This window comes from Triticum urartu, chromosome 2A (genome assembly GCF_056163025.1).
Source record: "Triticum urartu cultivar PI428250 chromosome 2A, HENAU_Tu73, whole genome shotgun sequence".
Taxonomy (NCBI): Eukaryota; Viridiplantae; Streptophyta; class Magnoliopsida; order Poales; family Poaceae; genus Triticum; species Triticum urartu.
In genome coordinates, this window is record NC_141874.1 from 140,415,167 (window position 1) to 140,426,723 (window position 11,557).

The following is an 11,557-nucleotide window of genomic DNA, read 5'->3' on the forward strand; positions in this document are numbered from 1 at the left end:
ATTAAGTTAAAAACAGAGTAACGCCTTAAGCAAGATGACATGATGTAGAGGGGTAGACTCATGCAATATGAATAAAACCCCATCTTGATATCCTCAATGGCAACAATACAATACGTGCCTTGCTGCCCTTAGTGTCACCGGGAAAAGACACTGCAAGATTGAACCCAAAGCTAAGCACTTCTCCCATTGCAAGGAAGATCAATCTAGTAGGCCAAACCAAAATGATAATTCGAAGAGACTTGCAAAGATAACCAATCATACATAAAATAATTCAGAGAAGATTCAAATATTATTCATAGATAGACTTGATCATAAACCCACAATTCATCGGTCTCAACAAACACACCGCAAAAAGAAGATTACATCGAATAGATCTCCACAAGAGAGGGGGAGAACATTGTATTGAGATCCAAAAAGAGAGAAGAAGCCATCTAGCTACTAACTATGGACCCGTAGGTCTGAGGTAAACTACTCACACTTCATCGGAGGGGCTACGGTGTTGATGAAGAAGCCCTCCGTGATCGATGCCCCCTCCGGCGGAGCTCCGGAACAGGCCCCAAGATGGGATCTCGTGGATACAGAAAGTTACGGCGGTGGAATTAGGGTTTTGGCTTTGTATCTGGTCGTTTGGGGTACGTGGGTATATATAGGAGGAAGAAGTACGTCGGTGGAGCAACAGGGGGCCCACAAGGGTGGAGGGCGCGCCTGTGGGGGTAGGCGCGCCCCCTACCTCGTGGCCTCCTGTTACGTGTCTTGACGTATGGTCCAAGTCTCCTGAGTTGTATTCGATGAGAAAATCACGTTCCCGAAGGTTTCATTCCGTTTGGACTCCGTTTGATATTCCTTTTCTTCGAAACCCTAAAACAGGCAAAAAAAACAGCAATTCTGGGCTGGGCCTCCGGTTAATAGGTTAGTTCCAAAAATAATGTAAAAGTGATAATAAAGCCCAATAATGTCCAAAACAGTAGATAATATAGCATGAAGCAATCAAAAATTATAGATACGTTGGAGACGTATCAAGCATCCCCAAGCTTAATTCCTGCTCGTCCTCGAGTAGGTAAATGATAAAAATAGAATTTTGGATGCGGAGTGCTACTTGGCATAATTTTATTGTAATTCTTCTTAATTGTGGTATGAATATTCAGATCCGAAAGATTCAAGACAAAAGTTCATATTGACATAAAAATGATAATACTTCAAGCATACTAACTAAGCAATTATGTCTTCTCAAAATAACATGGCCAAAAAAAGTTCATCCCTACAAAATCATATGGTTTAGTCATGTTTCATTTTCGTCACACAAGAATGCTATCATCATGCACAACCCCGATGACAAGCCAAGCAATTGTTTCATACTTTAGTAATCTCAAACCTATAAACTTTCACGCAATATATGAGCGCGAGCCATGGACATAGCACTATAGGTGGAATAGAATATAATGAGGGGGTTATGTGGAGAAGACAAAAAGGGAGGAAGTCTCACATCAACGAGGCTAATCAATGGGCTATGGAGATGCCCACCGATTGATGTTAATGCAAGGAGTAGGGATTGCCATGCAACGGATGCACTAGAGCTATAAATGTATGAAAGCTCAACAAAAGAAACTAGTGGGTGTGCATCCAACTTGCTTGCTCACAAAGACCTAGGGCACTTGAGGAGGCCCATTGTTGGAATATACAAGCCAAGTTCTATAATGAAAAATTCCCACTAGTATATGAAAGTGATAACATGAGAGACTCTCTACTATGAAAATCATGGTGCTACTTTGAAGCACAAGTGTGGCAAAGGATATTAACATTGTCCCTTCTCTCTTTTTCTCTCATTTTTTTCTTTGGGCCTTTTATTTTTTTTATGGCCTTTCTCTTTTTTTGGGCCTTCTCTTTTTTTATTATTCCTCACTTGGGACAATGCTCTAGAAAATGATGATCATCACGCTTCTATTTATTTACAACTCAATGATTACAACTCGATACTAGAACAAAGATGACTCTATATGAATGCCTCCGGCGGTGTACCGGGATATGCAATAGACCAAGAGTGACATGTATGAAAGAATTATGAATGGTGGCTTTGCCACAAATACTATGTCAACTACATGACCATGCTAAGCAATATGACAATGATGAATCTGTCATGATGAACGGAACGGTGGAAAGTTGCATGGCAATATATCTCGGAATGGCTATGGAAATGCCATAATAGGTAGGTATGGTGGATGTTTTGAGGAAGATATAAGGAGGTTTATGTGTGAAAGAGCGTATCATATCATGGGGTTTGGATGCACCGGCGAAGTTTGCGCCAACTCTCAATGTGAGAAAGGGCAATGCACGGTACCGAAGAGGCTAGCAAGGATGGAAGGGTGAGAGTGCGTATAATCCATGGCCTCAACATTAGTCATAAAGAACTCACATACTTATTGCAAAAATCTACAAGTCATCAAAAACCTCGGTACTACGCGCATGCTCCTAGGGGGATAGATTGGTAGGAAAAGACCATCACTCGTCCCCGACCGCCACTCATAAGGAAGACAATCAAATAACACCTCATGTTTCAAATTTGTTGCATAACGTTTACCATACGTGCATGCTACGGGACTTGAAAACCTCAACACAAGTATTTCTCAATTTCACAACTACTCAACTAGCACAACTTTGATATTATTACCTCCATGTCTCAAAACAATCATCAAGCATCAAACTTCTCTTAGTATTCAACACACTCATAAGAAAGTTTTATTATTAATCTTGCATACCAAGCATATTAGGATTTTAAGCAAATTACCATGATATTAAGACTCTCAAAATAATCTAAGTGAAGCATGAGAGATCAATAGTTTCTATAAAACAAAATCCACCACCGTGCTCTAAAAGATATAAGTGAAGCACTAGAGCAAAATTATATAACTCAAAAGATATAAGCGAAGCACATAGAGTATTCTAACAAATTACAAATCATGTATGGCTCTCTCAAAAGGTGTGTACAGCAAGGATGATTGTGGTAAACTAACAAGCAAAGACTCAAATAATACAAGACACTCCAAGCAAAACACATATCATGTGGCGAATAAAAATATAGCTCCAAGTAAAGTTACCGATAGAAGTAGACAAAAGAGGGGATGCCTTCCGGGGCATCCCCAAGATTTGGCTTTTATGTGCCTTATATTATCTTGGGGGTGCCATGGGCATCCCCAAGCTTAGGCTCTTTCCACTCCTTGTTCCATAATCCATCAAATCTTTACCCAAAACTTGAAAACTTCACAACGCAAAACTTAAAGTAGAAAATCTAGTGGGCTCCGTTAGCGAAAGAAAACAAAAGATCACTTCAAGGTACTGTAATGAACTCATTATTTATTTATATGGGTGTTATACATACTTTATTCCAACTTCTCTATGGTTTATAAACTATTTTACTAGCCATAGATTCATCAAAATAAGCAAACAACACACGAAAAACAGAATCTGTCAAAAACAGAACAGTCTGTAGTAATCTGTAGCTAGCGCAAGATCTGGAACCCCAAAAATTCTAAAATAAATTGCTGGACTTGAGGAATTTATCTATTAATAATCTGCAAAAAGAATTAACTAAATATCACTTTCCAAATAAAAATTACAGCAGTTCTCGTGAGCGGTAAAGTTTCTGTTTTTTACAGCAAGTTCAACAAGACTTTCCCCAAGTCTTCCCAGTGGTTCTACTTGGCACAAACTCTAATTAAACACAAAAAACACAACCAAAACAGAGGCTAGATAATTTATTTATTTATTACTAAACAGGAGCAAAAATCAATAAATAAAAATAAAATTGGGTTGCCTCCCAACAAGCGCTATCGTTTAACGCCCCTAGCTAGGCATAACAAGCAAGAATAGATCTAGGTATTGCCATAATAGTAAGATAGATTATTAAAACTCATTTAATATTCTCTACGTTCAGCAGCAAGTTTTCTTTGAGGCAAGCAAAAGTAATCAAAAGGGCTAAATTTATTGCGACAAAATTCTCCAAGATCAACCTTGGGAGGTATAGGTTCCTCCTTCGGTCCTTCATATTGCAGAACCAATTCATCATTATAAGCATTCTTTTGACAGAACTTTGTGAGCCTATATTCAAGAGAATATCCCAATTCATTATTTCGAATAGCCAAATCATCATTAAGTTCAGAAATTCTATCAACTAAAACATTGGTAGGCACCCTTTTTCTAAGATTTTCATTGAAAGCAACATAGTCTAGAGATTGAAAACGCATTAATTCTTCTTGATCAAAGAGGATGGCCTCTACGGGAGGACGGCAAGCGTCCACCCTATAATTTATTATGAATCAAAACTCATGAGCCCAAAAAAAAGTAACGGCATGCTTAACAGAAGAATGCTCAATATTAGAAAATTCTAGGAAAAGCCTTTGTATGGAAGGATGCATGTGCATGAATTGCCTTTCAAGTTCAACTATAAGCATGGCAATAGTGTCTGCAAGACTACTAGTTCTATGAAGGATAGAACTACCCATAGAGGGTAAAGCACCGGCACAAGTAAAGAAATCTTGAATAACTCCTTTTCCAATAATATTACCACTACCAACACGGAATCTTTTTATATGTGAGATAGTGGGTTCTTTAGTAGGAGCATCAAAATTATTATCGACAATAGTATCCCCAATTTCAGACATAGAGGCAGAAGGTAAAGAACAATCCATAACGACAAGCAAGCAAACTAACACACAAGCAAACAAAAAGCAAGTGGGCAAAAAGAGGCAAATAGAGGGAGGATAGAGAGACAGGGCAAATAAAACGGCAAGGGTGAAGTGGGGGAGAGGAAAACGAGAGGCAAATGGCAAATAATGTAATGCGGGAGATAAGGGTATGTGATGGGTACTTGGTATGTTGACTTTTGCGTAGACCTCCCCGGCAACGGCGCCAGAAATCCTTCTTGTTACCTCTTTTAGCACTGCGTTGGTTTTCCCCGGAGAGGAAGGGATGATGCAGGAAAGTAGCGTAAGTATTTCCCTCAGTTTTTGACAACCAAGGTATCAATCCAGTAGGAGGCTACACGCGAGTCCCTCGCACCTACACAAAACAAATAAATCCTCGCAAGCAACGCAAATAAGGGTTGTCACTCCCTATAGGGCCACTTACGAGAGTGAGATCTGATAGATATGATAAGATAATATTTTTGGTATTTTTATGATAAAGATGCAAAGTAAAATAAAGGCAAAGTAAATAACTAAGTAGTAGGAGATTGATATGATAAAGATAGACCCGGGGGCCATAGGTTTCACTAGTGGCTTCTCTCGAGAGCAAAAGTATTCTACGGTGGGTGAACAAATTACTGTTGAGCAATTGACAGAATTGAGCATAGTTATGAGAATATCTACGTATGATCATGTATATAGGCATCACGTCCGAGACAAGTAGACCGACTCCTGCCTGCATCTACTACTATTACTCCACTCATCGACCACTATCCAGCATGCATCTAGAGTATTAAGTTCATGAAAACGGAGTAACGCCTTAAGCAAGATGACATGATGTAGAGGGATAGAGTCATGCAATATGAAGAAAACCCCATCTTGTTATCCTCGATGGCAACAATACAATACGTGCTTTGCTGCCCTTACTGTCACCGGGAAAGGACACCGCAAGATTGAACCCAAAGCTAAGCACTTCTCCCATTGCAAGAAAGATCAATCTAGTAGGCCAAACCAAACTGATAATTCGAAGAGACTTGCAAAGATAACCAATCATACATAAAAGAATTCAGATAAGATTCAAATATTATTCATAGACAGACTTGATCATAAACCCACAATTCATCGATCTCAACAAACACACCGCAAAAAGAAGATTACTTCGAATAGATCTCCACAAGAGAGGGGGAGAACATTGTATTGAGATCCAAAAAGAGAGAAGAAGCCATCTAGCTACTAACTATGGACCCGTAGGTCTGAGGTAAACTACTCACACTTCATCGGAGGGGCTATGGTGTTGGTGAAGAAGCCCTCCATGATCGATGTCCCCTTCGGCGGAGCTCCAGAACAGGCCCCAAGATGGGATCTCATGGATACAGAAAGTTACGGCGGTGGAATTAGGGTTTTGGCTTCGTATCTGATCGTTTGGGGTACGTGGGTATATATAGGAGGAAGAAGTACGTCGGTGGAGCAACAAGGGGCCCACGAGGATGGAGGGCGCGCCTGAGAGGGTAGGCGCGCCCCCCTACCTCGTGGCCTCCTGTTACGTGTCTTGACGTAGGGTCCAAGTCTCCTGAGTTGTATTCGATGAGAAAATCACGTTCCCGAAGGTTTCATTCCGTTTGGACTCCGTTTGATATTCCTTTTCTTCGAAACCCTAAAACAGGCAAAAAACAGCAATTCTGGGCTGGGCCTCCGGTTAATAGGTTAGTCCCAAAAATAATATAAAAGTGGATAATAAATCCCAATAATGTCCAAAACAGTAGATAATATAGCATGAAGCAATCAAAAATTATAGATACGTTGGAGACGTATCATCCACCAGCATCTTTGAGACCATGAGGTTGCGGATTGTTGGAGAGACCAACAACGGCAAACATCCTATCACAGTGGTACGGCCAGGATGGTCCTCTTAGTCGAAGATGATGGGCGTACGGGACCATTTGAGCGGTTTCCGGGCCTCTCGCGCTGGTTCCACGGCATTGACCTCTCTTGCCCACCGTTTGAGCTAGCGGTGAGAGGCGTGTAGAGATGCACCTCCGTCAATGCACAGGGCGTCAGTGGACTTCTGAAATTCCTGCTCACTGGTTTCCTCTTCATCCCCTCCATCACTCTCATCATCACAGGTTTCCTTCTCTCGACCCCTGGCGGGCTTTCCTTGGTTCTGAAAGGGTTTGCCGGAGCGGTCTACTTCACCGCCCCAACCCTTACCGCCAGCAACATTCTGACCCTTTTCCTTATGTTACTTCTCATACGCTGCTCTCTGTTTCTTGACAAGCTGCTCTACCTGATGACACTCTTGAAGGTCGTGGCCCTTGGTCCAATGAATCTTGCAGTATGGCCCATCACCCTTCCCAGATTTCTCAGCGGCAGAAGCTTCCCGGCAATTAGTGCACGTGGCAGCTTCCTTGCCGGGGGCCTCAGCTTTGGCCTTCTTGCCGGTACTAGGCATACCAGAACCTTCAATAGTCATCACTCCCTTATCGATATCTCTCCGCTTCTTACTGCGCTTCTTGCTCTTCTTCTAACTAGTTGATTCATCTGTGTCCTCTGAATCAACATTGGTGCAATCTTCCTCTCCAGGAAACTTCCTTCCCTCTTCCATCTAGGCACACTTATCCACTAGTGTGTAAAGATCCTTCATAGTCTTGGGCAACCACACGTTCATCTTGGAACGAATACGATGCTTGCACACATTGGAATGGAATGCGGCTATTACCGCTGCCGGATGGATACTTGGGATATTTCTATGGACTTTGCTGAATATCTGTAAATACTTACAGAGGATTTCTCGTTCCTTCTGTTGGAGAAGTTGTAAATCACTGGGCCTGCCCGGTTCTTGATGACCGCCAGTGAAAGCACCAATGAACTCATGGCACAGGTCATCCCATGATGAAATGGAGTTCTCCGGTAGGTGCATCAGCCAAGACCTCACATTGGACTTGAGAGCCAAAGGGAAGTAGTTGGCGAGCACCTTCTCATCTCTTCCTCCGGCAGCCTGAACAGTGATGGTGTAGATGCTCAGGAACTCTGCCGGGTTCAGCCTCCCGTCGTATTTCTCAGGTATCTCTGGCTTGAACGTGCGAACGGACGGCCAATGGACTTGCTGCAGCTCTCGTGTAAAGGCAGGGCAGCCAACCTCGAAAGGTAGGCACCCGCCAACACCGAGCGCAGGCTCATTGACGTTGAGGCCATCGTACCCGTCAGTCCGGTGGAGGTCGTCGCGGCATTGCTCGACGACGCGCGCGTCTCCTCTCCACCTATCCTCCGGGGCTCGATGTTGGCCTAGACGTGCTCGAGGGTCAGAAGAGGCCATTGAGACGTCGTCGGGGTCTTGATTCTACCATGCTCATACTAGCTGCCGTGGCGGGGATTGCACCATGGGGATGGCCCCTTTTGTGCGGTCAATAGCACGAGCTGTCGTTGTCGCTTGGAGAGGTCGCGGCGAGCCAACTCACCGTAAGCCCCTAGCTTCGGCGAAACCGAGCAGACTTTGGATGGTGGCATGCCACTCGTCCTTCTGCTTGGCCGCTGGTGGAAACCTCAGAAGCAGCTGAGCTCGCACCATGGACTCCGAAGATGTACTTGGCAGGGATGATGACGAAGCCAACTGTACCGTTGCTCGGCTCCTGATGGTACCAGTGGTGGTAACGCAGCGCCCCTATTGTCGCTGCGGGGCAACCACCTGGATGTGGTGTGGCGAAGGCGCTCGAGGGCCAGTGGCTCCGTCGAGCGCAACGGCTTGGTTGGCCTATCCTGGGGGAGGTGCACGCGCTGCGACCGCACCTGTGGTGGGGCGGCCAGAGGGCGACAGTTCGCCCCGGTCCGAGCGCCGTTGTTGTAGCTGTGCCCGTCGGTGGGGGAGAGGGGTGCAGATGGAGTGACCCCCTCACATGTACCTTGCAGAGCATGACCGTCGGAGTGTTGTTGATGCTGCCCTCCGCCGGTACCCTCCTGCTCCTGTGTCGGCTACGCGGGAAGTGGCGATAGCGTCGCCTGCTCCGACCACTTCCCCAGCAGCGTTCGCGTCCTCGCGCGCTTCCGCACCCCTCACAGCATTGGAGGCCGTGGGTGGCGGAGCCTTCGAGGTGGACGGGTGAGCTGAAGGACCGGGCTTCTTCTTGGGCGCCATGGTTGATGGCGTCATTGAAGATGACGATGGTGATGAGGTCGACGCGCTGCGTACGCCTTCAGGTTCGTGCAAGCGAGCCCCCTACCTGGCGCGCCAAATATGTCGCGGGAAACCACGGCCACCTATGGGACCAGGAGGTCCCTTGTTGATTCGGCAGGGGGGCGACGCGTTGCACAAAGAGCAGACGAGCGTGGGGCAGCACGGCAGAGATCTCACGGGCAATTTACCCATGTTCGGGCCACCGCGAGGCGTAAAACCCTGCTCCTGCTTTGGTGGATTGATGGTGGAAAGGTGGTGGTGCTACGTAGTACACTTGCCCGGCAAGGGTTGCCTCAGGCAGCAACAACTACGCGCGTATGGAGGTGTGAGTTATCCAACCTTCTAACCCTTTCTACGGTTGCCATGGGCCTCCTTTTATAGGTCAAGGGGTAACCACAGTGGCAAAGTAGTCATTACACACTGATAAGATAGCAAACAATACTATCATACCTAACTCTGCGGACTGACAGGGCGCATTAAATGCACCGCTTAACGTCACATCGTTGGTTGCCCGACAGGGCTTGCCGGGCTATCTTGCCAGCTCCGCGCGTGTTCTCTTAACACGTTGCAGGACGGGTGTCATCTGCGGGTTTCTCCTGTAGGAAATGGCCGCCATGTGGCAAATGGCTGCCACTTAATCACTTTGCAGCTTGACACCGCGCTGATCGACGACGTGGGTCGTGATAGAGTGGTTGGCGAGGTGGTTTTGCCTCCGTGAACCCCGGCAGGCCCTGCCGGGGTGTTTTGGCTGTCAGTTTCTGGGGTGGCCTTGCCCCTTGCCGGGCTCGCCTGCCCGGCAAGGGAGGCTTCTTCTCTTGACGATATCCTAATTCCTTGGCTCGTTCTTGGTCCTTCTGATCTGCATGTTAGTCCTTCGAATCTCTTGGTTTCTTGTACTCTGACTTGGGTTGGTGCTTCAATCTCGTTCCCGTGCCTGTGCACAGTCTAGGCAACAGACCCAGGGTTTGTTGCACCGACAACAGGGAAATTCGAACCAAAAAATTTGACGTTCAAACTCATCACACACGGGTTAAGCTATTTGAATCGTTTGTGATGTTCACATATCATACACAATTCTGAATAAGGGACCGTGTCTGATGGTACGTTTCGCACCAGTTTTTTTGCTGAAGCGATTCCAAATTTTCGGCTTCCACGGAAATATCTACCTCCCCTTCCCCTTCCCCTTACCAAAAGTCACATTTCCCCTGTTTCCGCCTTCCTTTCCAAGTTGAAACCTTCACTCCTTGCTTGCAGCGCCACCACCTCGCCGGCAACCCTCTTTCACGCTGCTTGGCCTTGTCTATCTAGGCAGGTAATCCACACCCAACCCCCATCCTCCTCCTCCTTCCACATCCCACATGCCCCAACCGCCGGAGTGACACCTTCCACCCAAATCACCGACCCCTCCACCAAATAAGCGCCACCCTAAGCCATGGTGCACGCAGTATAGCCAGGAGCTCAAGGAGCATTTGGCAACGGAGAAGCAAATTGCGGCCGCATGCGCGGATGAGGTCGTGATGGCTGCCATTCGTGCCAACCCTCGGATCTTGGAGGAGCACCTTGCCATTTGCTAGCTATGTCGGTTAAGCATTCTCAATTTACCCGTTGCGTGTGCTGCTCCTGCCTTTCCTTAACAAATTCTAGTGAACTGTGCTATCTAGTTTTACCATGCAGTTTGTTGCTCTAGTGTATATGTTCTATATGTCGTGCAGTGTGGTGGTCACTTATTAATTGTTTGGTTAATTAGTTGCCGTCTTCAGTTAACTGTTTGGTTCGATTCTGCAAATGTGATGTTCAATTCTTCGGGCTGCAATTTTGTATTGTCTTCCATGTGAGAAATAAATCGAATTTATCTTTACAAAATACATGAGAAACGAATACAATGGCTATATTTCCAGGTTGTCAAGCATGCTTGGTTTGGTTATACATTGTGCAATGTGGTGCTCAGTTAATGTTTGGTTCATTTGTGTTGTGGTGTTTAGTTAACTATTTGGTTCAATTCTGCAATGCAATGTTCAATAGTTGTGGGCGCATTCTGTTGTTGTATCCCATGTGAGAAGTAAATCGAATTTGGTTGTACTAAATACATGAGAAACAAATACAATTGCTATATTTCCAAGTTGTTAAGCATGCTTGGTTTGGTTAATTGTCTGATCTTCTATTAGGAGTATGTTATATTGTGCAATGTGGTGCTCAGTTAACATTTGGTTCATTTGTTGTGGTGTTTAGTTAACTGTTTGGTTCAATTCTGCAATGTGATGTTCAATTGTTGTGGGTGCATTCTGTTATTGTATACCATGTGAGGAATAAATTGAATTTGTCTGTAGTAAATACATGAGAAACAAATACAATTGCTATATTTCCAAGTTGTTAAGCATGCTTGGTTTGGTTAATTGTCTGATCTTCTATTAGGAGTATGTTATATTGTGCAATGTGGTGCTCAGTTAATGTTTGGTTCATTTGTTGTGGTGTTTAGTTAACTGCTTGGTTCAATTCTACAATGCAATGTCCAATTGTCGTGGGTAGAATTTTGTATTGTTGTGCATGTGAGGAATAAATCGAATTTGGCTGCACTTAATACATGAGAAACATATACAAGTGCTATATTTCCTAGTTCTTAATCATGCTTGGTTTGGATAAATGGGATTTCCATGTAGCTTGAATTAATCCGATAAATCTGCAATGTGCTTATTTTTCATCAACATATTTTACT